Below are 16,948 nucleotides of genomic sequence, written 5' to 3'. Positions count from 1 at the left end.
TTGCGCAGGCTCGAAATTGATTTTAGAGCTATGGTCTAAAGGGCTTTTTTTCTTAGAATTTTATGTAGAATCCGAATCTGCTAGGAACGATGTCGAAAAAAAATTGACCCGCCCTAATATATATATATATATATATATATATATATATTGAACGGGCTACAAAACTGCATACCGAGAATTTTTCTAAAAATTCTGAATAAAAAGTTTGAAATTTTTATGAAAATGTTATTAAGTTTGATTCATTTTTATGAATTTTGTACAAAGTTTGCAAGAATGACTTATATGGTTTTTGGTATAGAATGAGCTATATTTTAAATGAAAATTAGCGAAAAAGATTTATGATGGAAAACATTTTGAATATTGCGAAAAAACTAATTTACGAATACTTCTGTGAGTGACTGTATGCCCCAAAAATGTATATTAAAGAACTGCAAAATTCAACATTTTCTGTAAAAATGTCTTTTTCAAAAATTTCATGCATTGCTATGTCATGTCAACTCAAACAAGGTGTTATGCCATGTCATTCCATCTCAAATATACTGTTCTAGCATGTCGTTGCCACTTAGCTAAGCTGTTGTTCGGTGTGCTTCTGTAGCATATTTTTTATACTGTTTGATCCTGCCTGGGATGAAAATATATACAGGTTTTTAATTACACAATTCCTAAATGCATTTTACTATAATAGGTGCTTAAAAATTTACAAAATCTCTTCCCGTATATAAATTGTAATTAACAGGGAACGGATATTTAGTACCTAAAAACCTATAAAAAAGGCAAAATAAAATAACGAAATAGGCTGGAAAAGGCAAAATAAAATAGCGAAAAAGGCAGGAAAAGGCACTAGGTATTGCAAAAACGGCAAAAAAAGGCAAAACAAAATAGCGAAAAAGGCAGGAAAAGGCACTAGGTATTGCAAAAAAAGCAAAATGAGGCACTAAAAAAAGACAGAAAATACGAAGAACAATCAAAAAATACATTTATTTTAGAAATGTTTATATTACAAGTAAAAAGAGAAAAACTATGAACTAGTTTCATTATATGAAAAATTTGTACTTTGAATCTTTGACTATTTTATCCTTTCGATTTTCTAACTCATAAAACTTCAATCTGTATAGTTGTAGTAACATTGAACCACAAGATTCATTTTGAAGTTTTCTGGCAGCATTTTCATTCGATTTTCGCGAAGAAAAGCCTTGAATGTACTAAATGTGCGCTCGACATAAGTTCATACAAGTGGAGCCTAATTTAAATATGGAACGTTTGAAACGTTCATATTATCAGGAATAAGGGCGTTTTCCTCGCCCTTTACAATTTTATCCACACCCGTTAATGTCCTCCAAGCTGAGAAAACGGCTTTGAATTTTTCCAACACCAATTGGGCAAGAGGTCCCTGCGCTTCTATAAGCCGCAGTGTATATTTTTTAAAAAAATATTGTAAATGCTATAATCACTTTTTTAAAGGTAAAAAAGGCAAAAAAAAGGCAAATATCTTAAAAAAGGCAACATCAAATGTGTATATATGGAATCAGGGAAAGCTAAATCGTGGACGTTCTTAATCGAATATACTCTATCTCTTTAGCAGAAAAAAGGTAATTTCCATAAAATCCGTTCCCTGGTAATTAATAATGCTGACTATGTCGCATGTGTCGCATGTGTTGCTTGTGTTGACATGCATAGATTTGATGCATGGTTTGATTTCAATTATTCGACAGTGTCTTCATATGTAATTGTGAAACATGTATGAGCGACATAATATGAACTGGCACTTGCATGATGTGACACATGTCGCTATGTTTTATAGTTCAACATTTGCAAGCCTTTAATGTATATTACGAAAATTTTTTCAATTAACGCATAAAAAGTTTTTGTACGTACATACAAAATGTTTTTAACAAAGTGTAATTGAATTTGACATTGCTCTCAGAAAAACCATCCTTAAAATCTAATTGAAAAAAATTTTTATGAATTTTTAATCGTTTGTTTATATTTTTTGGCATAATAGTACCGACTTGAGTTGTCAATCACACCTTGTTTAATACACCTTGCATACATATTAGACTGCATCACTCCCCATAAAAAAAAATCGGTACTTTTTTCCATTGGAATTATAAACTCTATTATATTTTAAGACGTCCACCAAAATATTTCGGAAAAATATTAAGATTTAAGTGAGTTGGACCGATTTGAAAATACCTCCAAAAATGGAGTTTTTTATGAATAAAAATAATATCTTAAAGATTTTTTTTTAAATCCCCTCAAATGACAAAACGGTTTAAGCTTAAAATATTTGCATAAAAATATTAAAAAAACCTAAAAAAAAAGTTTGAACGGAATCGTAATGATGAGATTTTTGATGCTATTTTTTAACTTTTTTCAAAGATTGGTATAGGAAAAACTTGAATAACTGAACCTAAACTCTTCCGATTTAGACTTAAGAGGTGTCATTGGAAAGGTATTTTCTCACCCTTTTTATTTCTTTGCTGATAAACTCATGCAAAGAATGGAAGAGAAAGGTAGGATGAACGAACGTCATTCAAAGTTGAATTAAGATGTGTTGGTAACCGAAAAAACAAGATGGGACACGAATGACGTTTTTTTGGCCAGAAATAAAAACAGTGTGAAAATACCTTTCTACTGAGCTCCCATAAGTCTAAATCAGAACATTTTTGGCCCAGTTATTCAAGTTTTTCGTAAACCAATCTTTGAAAAAAGTAAAAAAACAGCATCAAAAATATCATTCTTACGATTCCGTTGAAAAGATTTTCAAATATTTTTATGCAGATTTTTTAAGCTTAATCTAATTTGTCATCTGAGGGGATTTTTTCAAAAATTTCTTTAAGAAACAATTTTTATTAATAAAAAACTTAATTTTTGGAGGTATTTTTAAATCGGTCCAGCTCACTTAAATCTTAATATTTTTCCGAAATATTTTGGTGGACGTCTTAAAATATAATAAATTTTGTAATCCCGGCGGAAAAACCGCAACTTTTTTTGGTGATGCAATCTAATACATATACATATGTATTGAAAATGAACGTTCTGCGTCACAAAACTTTGTTGGACATTTTATTGAAGTGTTGCTTCACATAAAATATTTTTGTTGCTGATATTGAGCAGTTACAATCACGGTTGCCAACTTTTGCATTATTGAAACCGGGACATCAACTTCAATGCTGTATTTTTGAATATTTTGTATTTAAAAAAAGAAAACATAAAAAAAAAAAAAAAAATAAAAAATCTATAAAAATTTCCATAATACAAAATTTTAATGCTAATACTTTTAAATAATTTAGAACATAAAGTTAAAATAAAAATCACACCAAATTATAAATTATAAATTTCTATATAGATACATATGTATGTATTTGGCACGGGGAATTTTTCACAATGTACATATGTAATTTTTACTTAAATTTTATTCTCGAATTTTTTATAAAAACATAGTTCATACTACAACAAAAACACAAAAATTTATCTAAACTTCGTGCAAAACTCAGGAAAATACAATACAAGTTGACACTGTTGTATAATTAAGTGCCCGTTTGAAGTTGGTAAAAAAATCGCGTTGATTTTTGGCAGTTTCTTCCAAACAAAAAAATGTCGAACATACTTTATGTACTCATTTTGTTTAAGCACCCACGGCTTGAATTCTTTGTTTAAACTGAATTCGTAACTAAAATTTTTGAATTTATTGTCGATTAAATAGCATATGGAAAATATACATATGTATATGAATGTATGTACATTAGGCTGGGCCAATGTTTATTTTAATAAATAGCATGGTTATTCCTGACTCTGCAGATAAGGAGAGAGTATAGAAGAAACCATGGCTCGTAAATATGTTTCGAGCCAGCGCATTATTAAATGAAAAAATTACCTTTTAACAATATTATTTTTTTTTTAACCTTTTCTTAAAACTTTTGCATATAAAATGTCTGTATTTAAGTTTCTTACATTTCCTTTTTTGTATAAACCATTTTTAAAAAGCAAATCGTTACCCAAAGGTGAAAATGTGCCAAGTCCATTTTTTGAAGTTGTTCACGGGAGACGAAAAATCGATATAGTTTCGCATTATCTGTCATTCTGCATCAAAAACTAAGTTTTTAATAAAGTGGACTTGGCACGTTTTCACCTTTAGGTAGAGAAATACATCTGTTTTGTTAATTTTTAACTTAAAAGTTTAAAAAACATTAAAAAGAAACGGTTTTTGTATTTTACCATTAGGACTGACCATTGATTTTTGCCAATTTTTTTTACTAACAGTGCCTCTTCCATACAAAAATGACTTTTTTTCAACAAAAAATTATAAAAATCGACGGTAAATCTTAGCTAATTGCACTTTATTTTAATAAAATTGAATGTACCACGAAACTCTATACTCAAAATCTTTCTAAGAAATCCATCTAAAAAAGCTTAAATTTTTACAAAAATTTGCTAATTTTTTTCTAAATATTGCACAGAGTTTGAAACTTAGATTTATACGACTGTTGTTAAAGAGTAAACCATATCTTTAAAAAAGAAATAACTAAAATTAAAATGATGGTGCGTTTTTAATTTTGACACGGATTTTGGGCGGTAAAAGGAGAACACTTTCTAAAATATAACGAAAAAATGAAATTTCGAGAACAAGTAAATTTTTCTTTTAAAAATGCGCAGGCTAGTCGGAACAATTTGACCACCTTAATGTACACATTTTGAAAGTTCTAATTTTTTTCTTAATGAGATGTCTAAAATTTTTTCTTCCCAAAAACCTGGACATTTTGCGTCCCGGCATATATTGTACCGGGACCGGGACATAGCTCTAAAATCCGGGACAGTCCCGCCGAAAACGGGACGGTTGGCAACCGTGGTTACAATAGATGCAGAATAAAACTCCCTGTTCAGTTCGCAACACACCTGGGGCTAGAGTCTGTAACTGTCAGAAAATGTAGTGTACACCGAGTGCAATACTTACAACCAAAAACTCACCAAATAAAATTCAGTGAGTTTTTTGGAAGAGAAGTGTACGCAAGCTTGACAGCTAAAACTCATTCTCACACTTCCTGAATCGGAAAATGAAGTGTACACACAATTTTCAGTGTGGCGCTACAGTACACTCTAAAACTCATAGTTACAGAATGCAGCCCCTTGAAACTGTTAAACACCTTTCGCTAAAAACGAAAAATTTTGATTGAATATTTCAACCACCAAAACCAGTTTAGCGCGAAACTTCACTATTGGAAAACAACAGTCGAAATATTTTTACGAGTATATTAAAATTGTTTACTAGAAGATAACGGGACTTTCCGTTGCTTGTCAGCTTTTTCTTTTTGTCAATTAAACAAACCTCGTCAGCAACCCTGGCTATCTCCGCAAAGGCATTGTCAGATGAAATTATACGAAAATTAATTAACTTATTACCAAAATAATAATTTTTGTGCATTTTTATGCTTTATCGCCAAAGTGTGCATTTTGTGTCATAATATGCATTTGCATATTTTTGTCTTCCCTAATTATGGCATACGAAAGCAAAGGTATGGAAATATGATCGAAATCATGGTAGATTTGAAGGTCCCAATAGTGTTCTAATTGCATTTTTAAGTTCTAGGTATATTTTTTTAGAAAAATAGGAAAATTTGTAAAAAAAATTGTAATATCATCCGTACTTAATGTAAATTTTTAATTTAAATGTAATTATGTAATTTTAGTGCTTTAAAATTCTTTAACAAAAATTGTTCTCCAACCATGCTAAGTACAGTTTTTGTTATAGTTCATAGTAATTACTAGAAGGTTTTGCAAATTTTAAACAAAAAATATCAAATGCAATTTCTGCTAAAAGTTCCGATTGCTTCATCAAAAATGCCGCTTTTAATACCTTAAATCGTGGTTTTGTATAATGAAAATAACTTAAATGAACATAAAGAAGTTTTGAAATTTATATTAAGTTGAATTTTATCCCAAATGCCTTCAGGTTTTTAAATGTTTTTCGTATTTCGCATGCATTCGATCTCGATTTTGAGCCAGTTATAATCCGAAATATGTACTTTTACGTGACAAGTTGCTGTTACGATTCGAGCCCTGATTTGGTGGTTTTGGTAGAGAGCACTTACAAAGTCTGCTGTTATCAAATGTTTCATGTATTTGCTTAATAGTTTGCTCATATATTTATTTAAATGTGAAAATAAATAAATATTTAGTTAATTATTTAATTAAATTTATATTAGAAAAAGTAATTTCTGCCACTGAAGAATGCTGCGAAATAGTTAAATTTTGCTTAAAGTCGCCCTTAAGTCAAATTAGCTCTTTTTTTTCAACAGATATGAATGTACTTCTTAGGAAAATAAAAAACCTTTATTTTTTTATCGCAAAAGGCGTAAAGAAAAAATCGCTTGCAACGTTTCAGGATTTTTTTTAAATATCCGTTTCTATAATTTTTGTATGTGCATATCGACTGCTGAATAGAAGATCGACCTATTTCGGCAGCCAGTTCGAAAATGCCTTATCTCAAAAAACTTTTCAAGAACGCCGTATTTCAGAATTTTATTGAAAAACACTCTATCTCAGAATTTGGTTGAAGAACGCCCTATATCAGAATTCGATTCAAAAATGCCCTATGCAATATGAAGCAAAAATGAGCAGTGGTTATCAGACTTTCTTGCTCAAATAGAAGGAAATTAGCTTTTTTTAGTTTAAGCAGAAAATATGCTTTGCAATTTGAGGGGATTTGAACGGTACCTTCGGAAAAGCGGCGCGACATTTCTTTTTAAAAAAAGCTTTAATAAACTTTATTTACAAGTTCTGATTTTTAGGAAGAAAAATTTGGCCTTCATCGCTATCAAAGTGTTATTTTGCGTTCCGAATTATGTAAACTTGTATTTAGAAAATACGATATACAAAAAAGAAATGAATTTAAATGTATTTAAGCAGCTCTCCAAAATTGTAGCTATTAAGTGAAAAGGTTTGTTTTTAAAAAGTAGTGCTGGAATTTTTACAAATTGACATCTTTATTCCAGCAAAAATAACTTTTTTTAGTTTTGGCATTATCGAAAACTGTGTTCCTTACGGAACGTACCCATACTACGTGACCCACTTTTTTGCAATTTTCAACCCCCCTTGGTGACCACGCGGAGTATATTCCAAGCCCCCCGCTCCCCCTAAACTTTTCACGTAGTAATTCAATAATATGCTTTTGAATCATTTCTTGCTAACAAAAAGTTAAAAAAAATTTATTTCGCTTATAGTATGAATTTGTCTTTATTAATACGGCGCTTGCTGCGTGAAAAAAACACTAGATTTCCTTAGAGGATGTTGACTCCGTGATAAAAACCTAAACCCCCCGCCCCCCACTGTGACCAAGGGGGGTATTTTGATAAGTTAGGAATGTTTTAAAGCATTAGAGGGCCGTTCTTTTCATTAGTAGTTGATGAGGATAGTACATATTATCAAAAAAAAAGTTTGTTAGACACTTTTAAATAATATATGTAAAAAATATATTTATAACACAATGCAATATTTTCCCATATAAACCAATACGGCTATTTGTCAATTCAATTCAAAAGCCTTTTGATCGCGAATCACCGCACGCGGCCTATAACTGGAAATCAAGTAGCAACATTTAATTTCTTCGTATCAAAATTTAGGCATATTTTCTTTAATAAAGGTATGGTTTGAGCACTGCAGCAGCTAGACTTCAACTTTTCTTGTTGGGTCTTTCTAATGCTCATTACACAATCATTATCAGTGAAATTTCAGGCACTTTATCGACTTTTTTATTCATGTTCTTTTTTTTAATTGGCGCGACTTTTTTACTTTACAGATTTATCAGTTAACGTTTTTGCTGCAACTTAGACGGTTGCAACGCAAAAATTCAACACCTTCGTTCTGGCCGACGCAAGAGGGCCTGCATTAGGACATCGTTGTTGAAATTTCACTGGTAAATCTAAAATGAAAATTTTTTGATTTTGCAAACCAAACCGTGAGTTCGAACCATATAAACAATAAACAATTAAATTGAAGCGACATTACTTTTTTGTGGAATTTTCAGTATATATTTTTTTGTTTCTAAAATATTATTTTTAATTTATTTAGCTGAAGTAATGTTTTTAGTTCTTAAAATATTTAGTCATAATTTTACATATTTAACTATTTTGTTTGTTTTGCTTTAATTTATTTCTCTTTACACTTTGGTTTATTTTAAAAGGTGTATATTTTTTCAATTCAATCCGTTTGCAACTGATTAATATTGCGTTTCTTGCATATTTCTTTATATCTGTATATATTTTGTATGTGTGTATGTTAACGCGCGCGCGTCCATCAAGTTGAATGGTTGGCACAAATTTGAAATCAAACTAAGAAAAGAAATTCTTCTTTACTTGCGGCTGAAGACGAACGGACACTAGTAAGACTTTGTCGTTGTCATTGGCCAAGAAATCGAAGCGCGACTAAAAAGAGATTGCTTAAGAAAGCGCAGCGCAACGCTACACCAAAACGCATACGTTTCGATAATTTCATTTGCGTTTACTTTGCTTTGCTTTACTTGAGCCGGACGCTGTGTTGATATGAACGCGCGGCGACTGGACGGCGCTAAACTTGGGCTAGCAACTTGGTGACGACCGCAACGATCACGGCAAAAGTAACGGCGACGGCAACGACGACGACTAAGGCAAATAGTAGAGTTTGCATTGTTGTAGTGTGGGATGGCGCGGCGGCAGCATTAGGTTAGGGTGTGGTGTGTTGGTGGCACGCGCACTGCTGGACTCAACTTAACTGAACTTAAACGGGACAAGGTTAGTTAGCGACTGCGAAATCCGTATGTTAAAAGGCAGCAAACCCGCTGCTCAGAAATGAAAATAAGAGGCGCCGACGCCAGCGTCAACGCCTGCACCACCGTTAATAACATAAATAGCATCCCCGCCGCTACCGACGGCCACCAACGACACTTCTTCAACAATTCTTACAACAACTGCGGCCTTGCTGGTGCTTTCAATTTAACTGCTGCTGCACACGCTGCGCTGCGTACTGTTCCAAGACGTTCAAATGGGAACAAAGCATATCTGCTCGTACGCTCTCCACTGGCACCAATTCCCCTCTTCCTAGCTCATCCCTGCCTTGTCGCTGCCATTGGCACAGCAAATGTCGCCGTGTGCTTTTTTCAGCCTCATTTTCTTTGTCGTTTTTATGTCCTTCCGAGTTACTTTTCATAAGAGACGCTCCGACGCTTAGCGAGATACTGCAGGATACGGCGGGCGGCGGCAGTATACGCACCACCATGCCACCACCACCGTTCTAAAACCATCAGCGCGGTGCCCAAGTTACCCCTTTAATTTCAGCATAAATATGAGCACTAGTGCCGGCGGAGTAGTCGACGGTGCTAATATCAGCGGCGGCGCCTGCAGCATTGTCGCTGCAGCTCGCGCTAAGACATGCTCCGTTTTCCTTCTTCTAATAAAATAAATGCGCACACCAAGAAAAAACACACTGTCTCTAAGCATGGGTATGTGCGCAGGTAAAATAAAAAGTGTAAACTTCTCAAAAATACTGCGAAAGAATACGAGCGAACGTAGCCGACTGTGCAACACGGCGCCCGCGTTCAAGGAGTCGAGTCCAGGCAGCTATACAAAAATGAGAAATGAAACGACGAAAGGGGAAATCTAATCTCACCGCGCACCACCCCTCTTGGCATAGTATGTACATACATATGTAGAAGTAGTCGTCCTGCACGTGTATTTTCGCTGCTGAGCATAGAATTTTTCTCTGGGCGCAGCTACTCCGCTTTGTATTTTTGTATCTAAGACGGAATTTGCTGCCCTAGCTATGGTGGTGTTCGTGAGTAGTCGAGGCTGAGTTTTTATCTACAAACTGGCTACTTGGAAGTTGTATGTGGTGGTGTTGGTCGGTGGTTGTACACGTATCCATTTGCAACTGTGAGCGCTTTCTTACATCAACTGGGAGTTGCGTTTTTACATTATTTACTTACATGCAGAGGTTCGAATGTGGGCTTGTGTGTGTGTCTCGCAGCAAGCCATATGTATTTATTTTCTTTGAATGCTTTGCCTATCTTCTCATTAACACTAAAACCACCACCATCGGCTGCCGCCACTGCCAATACGACTACAACTAGTAATATATGCTTGCACTATGGATTACCTTTTTGCTCATTCTGCGTTGGTTTTATTTTTGTTTTTTTGCTTAGTAGTTTTTTTGTGTGTATGTTTTGCGCGGTTTTTTGTAAGTTCCCCTTTTGTGTTTTTATTTTATACTTTTCGCCCTTCCCATTTTATGCTATGTACCCCTTCTGCACCTTATAACCAGACATTCAGCTACTTCGACGTTTCGTGGTGGTTAGGTTTGCTGTTTCTAGTTAACTAACGGATACTACATATAGTAGTAGTTTCGATACCAACTACTTTTTTTTACTTGAATCGTTGTTTCGATACCTACTTGGTATCGAAAGAAAAGTACTTGTATCGAATCGATTTGACCAAGTGCCATATCATGTCGGCCATATTTTTTCTATGGAAGAAACTTTCCACAGCGCCAAAATCTAAAGTATGGATATATTTTTACAAAGCTAGTGATACCACAGCAAAGTGCAAAGCAATGCTCTAAAGCCGTAAAGTTTTGTGGGAACCTTTCAAAGGTTGAATTTTTTCTTTAAGTAATTGCATTACCTCTAACGGTACTAATGAATGAATATACATATCGACACCTAAGTGGAAGATCGATCTATCTCGGCAGCCAGTCCGAAAACGCCTTTTCTCAGAAAACTTCAAGAACGCCCTATTTCAGAATTTGGTGGAAAAACGTCCTATCTCAACTGAAAATATGTTGAGATAGGCGGTTTTTGAACCGAACCGAATTTTGAAAAAGAGTGTTCTTAAAAAGTTTTCTAAGATAGGGCTTTTTTCAATCAATTTCTGAAATAGGGCGTTTTTGAAAACTTTTCTGAGATAGGGAATTTTAGAACTGGCTGTCGACATAGGCTGATCTTCCACTCACTGTGTTGTAAATACAATACAAATTGCTATTTATTTTTCTTTCATGTTCAACAAAATAATAAAAATTAAAAACCAAGTGTTTAAAGTTAGTAAGTTAGTTAGGCCGTGTCATATAAAATGTGTCGCAATGCGTCGTGACTTTTCAGACTATGCCTGAAAAGCGCAAACACAATAGGGTATGCCACAGATAAACGCCGGAATATCACTTTTGCTTTGTTGCTTATAAAATGATGGAATATTATCGCTATAAGTAGGTATCGATACTTTCGGTTTACTCATATAAGTTGTATCGAAANAATGCGTCGTGACTTTTCAGACTATGCCTGAAAAGCGCAAACACAATAGGGTATGCCACAGATAAACGCCGGAATATCACTTTTGCTTTGTTGCTTATAAAATGATGGAATATTATCGCTATAAGTAGGTATCGATACTTTCGGTTTACTCATATAAGTTGTATCGAAATAACGATTTGAGTAAACCCATTTGAATAGGTATCGATACTTTGATGGTATCGGAACGTCGCTACGCACAGTACTGCGAATACCCTAAGCCATTTCCTTTAATTACACTTCTACTTCAGGAGTGATAGAGCTTGAAACAGTGGTTGGACACTAGATACTTCGGGAAGCTGTAATAGATAATACTTAATCAGTAATATAACGGTGTTTCAGCCAACCCTCTGCACCAGCAGGCCAGATGCTGGTGGCGCAACTTGCGCAATGAGATCAATCAAATTTGAAGCTATCCCTTCGCCTAGCGGGCCACATATACATCTTACATGCACCCGCGAGGACGTAGGTGAACATTTGCTATAATGGAGGACCGTAGAAGAGAGTTGGCTTCAATTTCTACATACATATGTATGTCCAATGCGGTGCGCGCCCCGTGCAGGGTAATCAAAAAAAAAAGAACTACCGAAATTTAGCACTCGTAAGCTAAGCTGAGGTGAAGCTGTGTGTGTATAGAATAGCTACAATTCACTTACGAAAGCAAAAATACCTAACGGTTATTGAGTCTTGATTAGACTCAATGAAAAAGCATAAAATCTCTGGACTCTGTGAAATTATGATTTCCAAGTTCATGCTTAATATCACTCTCCCATCGATGCTTGGAAAAATACTGAAGTTAAGTTGAGGAACAACTTTGGAGATTTGAAAAATAACTTCGTTTCGAATTAGATCAGGTTGTTAAACCTGAGAAGGACACTATTGGGTTAGATAAGGATAGGTTATGCTGACTGGCCAAGAACGGCCTCACATAGGCCAGAAGAACATCCGTAGTGTTGCTAAATAGGGCCATGAATCACTGATCACGAAATTGCAACATTGTTAAAGAAAATTCCCGTCCTTAAGGGAAATGTATGTAGTAGACATATTTGCCCTTTGTCGATTGGCAATAGTTGGCTCTATAGCTGGACTTCACTAGAGAATCTTTTCTTGCTGAAACTGGACACTCGTAAGTTAGTTCCATTGCTAGCAGTTCTACCTGAATTCTTGAGTCCATTTTTCATATTGATAATAAAACATCGGTAGGTTGTTTTTTATCGTGCGACCTTTTGATCGTTTGATTTCCTGCGGAGAAATTAATATGCCAATTGCTTATGAGGCATCTGGGAAATATCATCTTTGGTAGCTCGTCAGTTATTTCGTTACCGTGAATACGTTTTTGTCCTGAGATACAATATCTGTAGGTGGGCAGTCTTCGAGTCGGTAGCATATGAAAGTGGAGCCTTAATCGCTGACTGCCTATCATTATCAATTATAAATGTTTGGGTGAGAAGACTCGTCAGATTTACCTCCAGCAGTAACACTAGCGCTTTCCGTATTCTTAAAATACCAGCTTAAAAATGCTAAAGTGATCCGCCAGCTTAAGGGATCTGGAAGCTTCCTTTGTTCATTTTGGATTGTCGCCGAAACGCAATCACGCACACCAATCCGGTTTGGAAATATACTATAGCCGCAGAGAGAGATGTCAAACATTCCGTGATTGACTTCCGCAGCATCCAAAGCAGCGAATCTAAAGCATTCATTACCAAAACATGTCTCAATGAGAGAGCTTTATATGAACGCTGAAGACTAAAATCTCTCTTATCGTCACTGATCTAAAGCGGTAATGGGCAAAGAGAGATTTTACTCTGTACATACATATGTATGTACAAATCAAGAATGATTGAATAAAATATTGCGCCCATCAGAGAGGATTTTTGAGCATAATTTTTATGTGACGTCACACTGGTTCATTTGCGAGAGGGAAATGCCAAATGGCGAGCAGGAATGGAAGAAGAAGAAAAAAATTTGCAAGAAAAACGTAAACAAGTTACACAAGTGTGAAATCATACAAACAGCGATTCTGTCAAATTCATGGAGAGCGGAATAGCGGTACCGAGAGTGGCGCCACCTTTGTTCTCTACATCGTGTGTACAAATAGTATACAAAGCTTAAAGCTCTGAAAAGGGGTAAAACGCTTCACTGATCTAAATCTGCACACCAATTTGTTCAGATGCTGTGGACTTCTGTGCTCTCACCGACATATAAAGCTTTGAGCTGTATAAAACTCTATAGGCACTAAATGCTTATGTAAAGTTCTAGCTTTAGACCTCTGTCGTCTCATCAGATAACCTATTCACTACTCCAAACTGTGTCCTTAATAGCTCTTACATGGAATATGGATCCTGGAAGCCAGAACTCACGGTCCTTAGATAGTTCTTGACAGAATAGATACTCCAGTACCAATAGCACTTTCAAATATCGATCCACTTGTGAAAAGGTTTCTCAAACCCCTGCCCTAGATGGTGTCTATATTTTACCTATCACCAATACAAATCGATCCGCAGCTACGAAGCCGTAGTCTCTCAACTCAACCTGGAAGTTATTTTCAAACCTTGAACAGTTTTATGAAAGGTGCAAAACCTCAAACCGTCGAATTCCTAGCAATTATGGTAAACAAACTTCTTCTGTACTCGTGATGGACTATGGTTGTCTTAGTAGAGCTGGGATACTATCGATAGTACTATCGCCGGGAACCACATTATGTAACAGTATTTAGTTAAAACGCCCAATGGATTGAAAATTTATAATAAATTACTTAAATCAAAGGGAATAAGAATAATAGAATAAACTAACTAATTTATCAGTCCATCTGAATTAGATTTTCTTATGAACATTCTCCATGCACTTCAATAGCGACAGGCAAAATCTGATTTTGTTTACATGGAAAACTATAATTCATATTTTTATTGTCCCTTTTAGGGCCGGTTGTTCAATGTCTGGTTATCACTACCACAACACTATCGACGATTTCGACATCATGCATGTAACATGTGATCGATAAAGCAGTAGTTGTGCTTAACCGGAGCTTCTACCTCCGATTTGTGCTAATCAGACATTGAACAACCGGCCCTTAAAGTGCAAAGGAATGAATGTGGTTATAATAATACATTTAAAGTACTACAAAAACAAACAAAACAAAAGATATTAGTTTAAGTTGACAATACATACTCATATCAGTATCAAGTACGGGGGCGGACACTGTTGTGAATTTTCTTCCACCTAAAAAAATTAAATTTACCTAAAAAATTGTTATTTCCTGTAATGTATGAATATTTAAAATTTTACTTTTACTTGCATTTTCATTAAGCCTCGAGCCATGAATTTGTGAAGAAGAGATATCGCTAAAAACCGCCATCGATAGTTCTCAAAAACTATCGATAGTGGCGACAGTTTTCAACTATCGATAGTACTATCTCTTAACATGATATGGACATATGTATGCACGTAATTTCAATGCAGGTCCAGTATCAGTACCAGGAAAGATAACATTGGGCCGCCCTCCTGCCATCAACGTCGAGAAATTTTAGTTACAGTGATACACGCGAACAATTACAATTCGATCGTTTTGGCAGTTTTGCCCTTTTAAGTGGCAGTATTTGCTTGGACATACAGGCTTCAAAGGAGACTATTTCTTATTCAAGCAGCTCGAGTTGCATAACATTTTCAAACACTAACCTAACTCAATGTAAGGTTATGTCTGAGTTTTTCGTGCGAAACGTTGCGCCTCTGCGTAAAGAGTTTTAATGGTGAAATACTGAACCGAATTTGTTTGCATTTTGTGTGGCCACCAACATATAGACACATGCGTGGGGGTATGTGCATATGTACATAAGTACATATGTATACATGTATGTATGTATATTTATGAATTACTATGCGAATAAGCTTGAATGCGCAAAGTCGAAAGAACGAACCCAACAATAATTGCAACTTTAAACAACTAAACAAGTATTAATATGGGCATTTGTAGCTAATGTCAAAAAGCAGTATTTAACACATATCGGTACATACATACAATGTTACCGTTGTGCGACTAAAGTGTGAAATTGATACTTTTTGGTGATCGATGCCCCCTGACACCGACTTTTTAAAAATAGACTTATTTTGAAACTTTTCTTAAAAGTCATGCGACTTTTGCCCCTTTTCTTTGATTTAACATTATATATACACATTTTGACAATTTTTTCATAAATTATATTTTTTGTACGTGTCTAAAATCGCTTTTAGCATTTACTTTTCAAAAGCACTTAAAAATTACACCTTTGGCAAGATTTCGACTAATTTCAACCTTTTTATTATATGAAACATTTTCTGCAAAAATGTCCAGAAATAGCATGAATTAATGCACTGTTTTTATAGCTTAGCATTTCCCGCAAGTTAGGTTAGGTTAGGTTAGAGTGGCTGCCCCGCGCAGAACGCGGAGCACACGTGGGCTGGAAAAGCCCGTTTTGATACCACTGGCCGAAGCCATTTGTTTCTTTCCCTCCCTTAGTAATTGAACCACCGAGTGCGTTTTATATAGCACAAAAAGTCGAGAACGTTCGCCGAGTTCAAATCGGCTAAACAATCTACAAAGTACTTGTTGAAGAATTGGTTGCGCATGTTGGACAGGGCGGGACAGTGGCAGAGATAGTGTTCGATGGTCTCCACCTCCTCCTCATCTCTGCAACTGCGACAGAAATCGTTGGTGAGGTATCCTAACCTTTTTCCGTGTGTGCCCATCAGGCAGTGTCCGGTGATTACCCCGACTACTAATCTGAGAGAGGAGCGGTCCAGCCGGGTGAGAGCTATGGATCGCTTTACATCAATCTTTGGCCATATTTGCCTGGTAATATGGCAGGTGGTTTCCACAGCCCATCTTATATTTACCTCCTCAACGAGTTTCGCCTTTAGTCTGTGTTTGCAGGAGGTTAGAGGTATGCCCGCATTCGGAGCAGAATTGACTACAGAAAGTTCCGTCCCCCTCCTTGCCAGCTCGTCGGCTAGGCAGTTGCCAGGGATGTCCCTGTGTCCAGGGACCCATACAACAGTCAAGGAGCATTTTGATGCCAGCAGCTTGAGAGTATTTCTGCATTCGATGGCTACTTTGGACGTTGCTTCGTTAGAATTGATTTGATTAGAATGAGATTTGATAGCAGCCTGGCTGTCAGAATAGATAGAGATAGGCCGTCCTGGAGGGGCGGAGGTTATAAGCCACCGAGCCGCCTCCATTATGGCGTTTAATTCCGCTTGAAAAACGCTGCAATGGTCCGGTAAGCGAAAACTGAGATTTAGCGCGAGTTCGTCAGAGTAGATCCCGCTACCCACTCTTTTGTTTAGCTTGGAACCATCTGTATATATGGCCGTAGACCCTGGGTTCAGGTCTGTGGCCCTTTCCCACTCGTTCCTCTCTGGGATTCTTGTGGAGAATTTGTTATCTAAACAGAGTAGAGGAGTGGTATAATCTATCTGTCGTAGATTATCCGGTAGAGTTTCAAGTACTTTTGCGTGCCCGAATCTGAGGTCCCTCCACGGCTGGATTGTATTTAGCCTAGCCGCACTACAGCCGGCCTGAAATTTGCCGTAGAGATCCACAGGTGGAAGATTTAAGATTATTTCCAGGGATTTGGTGGGTGTAGTGGGCAGGGCTCCCGTGACGAG

At 35.9% G+C, this 16,948-nt stretch overlaps 1 protein-coding gene across 3 annotated transcripts in view; it reads right to left on the bottom strand.

Annotated features, from left to right (window-relative positions):
* The window catches only part of LOC108380986 (zinc finger protein datilografo), a 180,192-nt gene that overhangs the window by 138,787 nt on the left and 24,457 nt on the right, over window positions 1-16,948 (bottom strand). The window contains exon 1 of one of the 3 annotated variants that reach the window (XR_001849605.1): window positions 8,352-8,877. The exons of the other annotated variants lie outside the window; for them this stretch is intronic. The gene's annotated coding sequence lies outside the window, so the exon portion shown is untranslated. Of the gene's footprint in view, window positions 1-8,351; window positions 8,878-16,948 lie in introns of those variants that run through there. 3 annotated transcript variants of the gene reach the window in all.

This window comes from Rhagoletis zephyria, unplaced genomic scaffold (assembly GCF_001687245.7).
Source record: "Rhagoletis zephyria isolate East Lansing unplaced genomic scaffold, Rhagoletis_zephyria_1.1 Rzeph_scaffold_00130, whole genome shotgun sequence".
In the NCBI taxonomy this organism is placed as follows: Eukaryota; Metazoa; Arthropoda; class Insecta; order Diptera; family Tephritidae; genus Rhagoletis; species Rhagoletis zephyria.
This window is presented reverse-complemented; position numbering and strand designations above follow the sequence as displayed.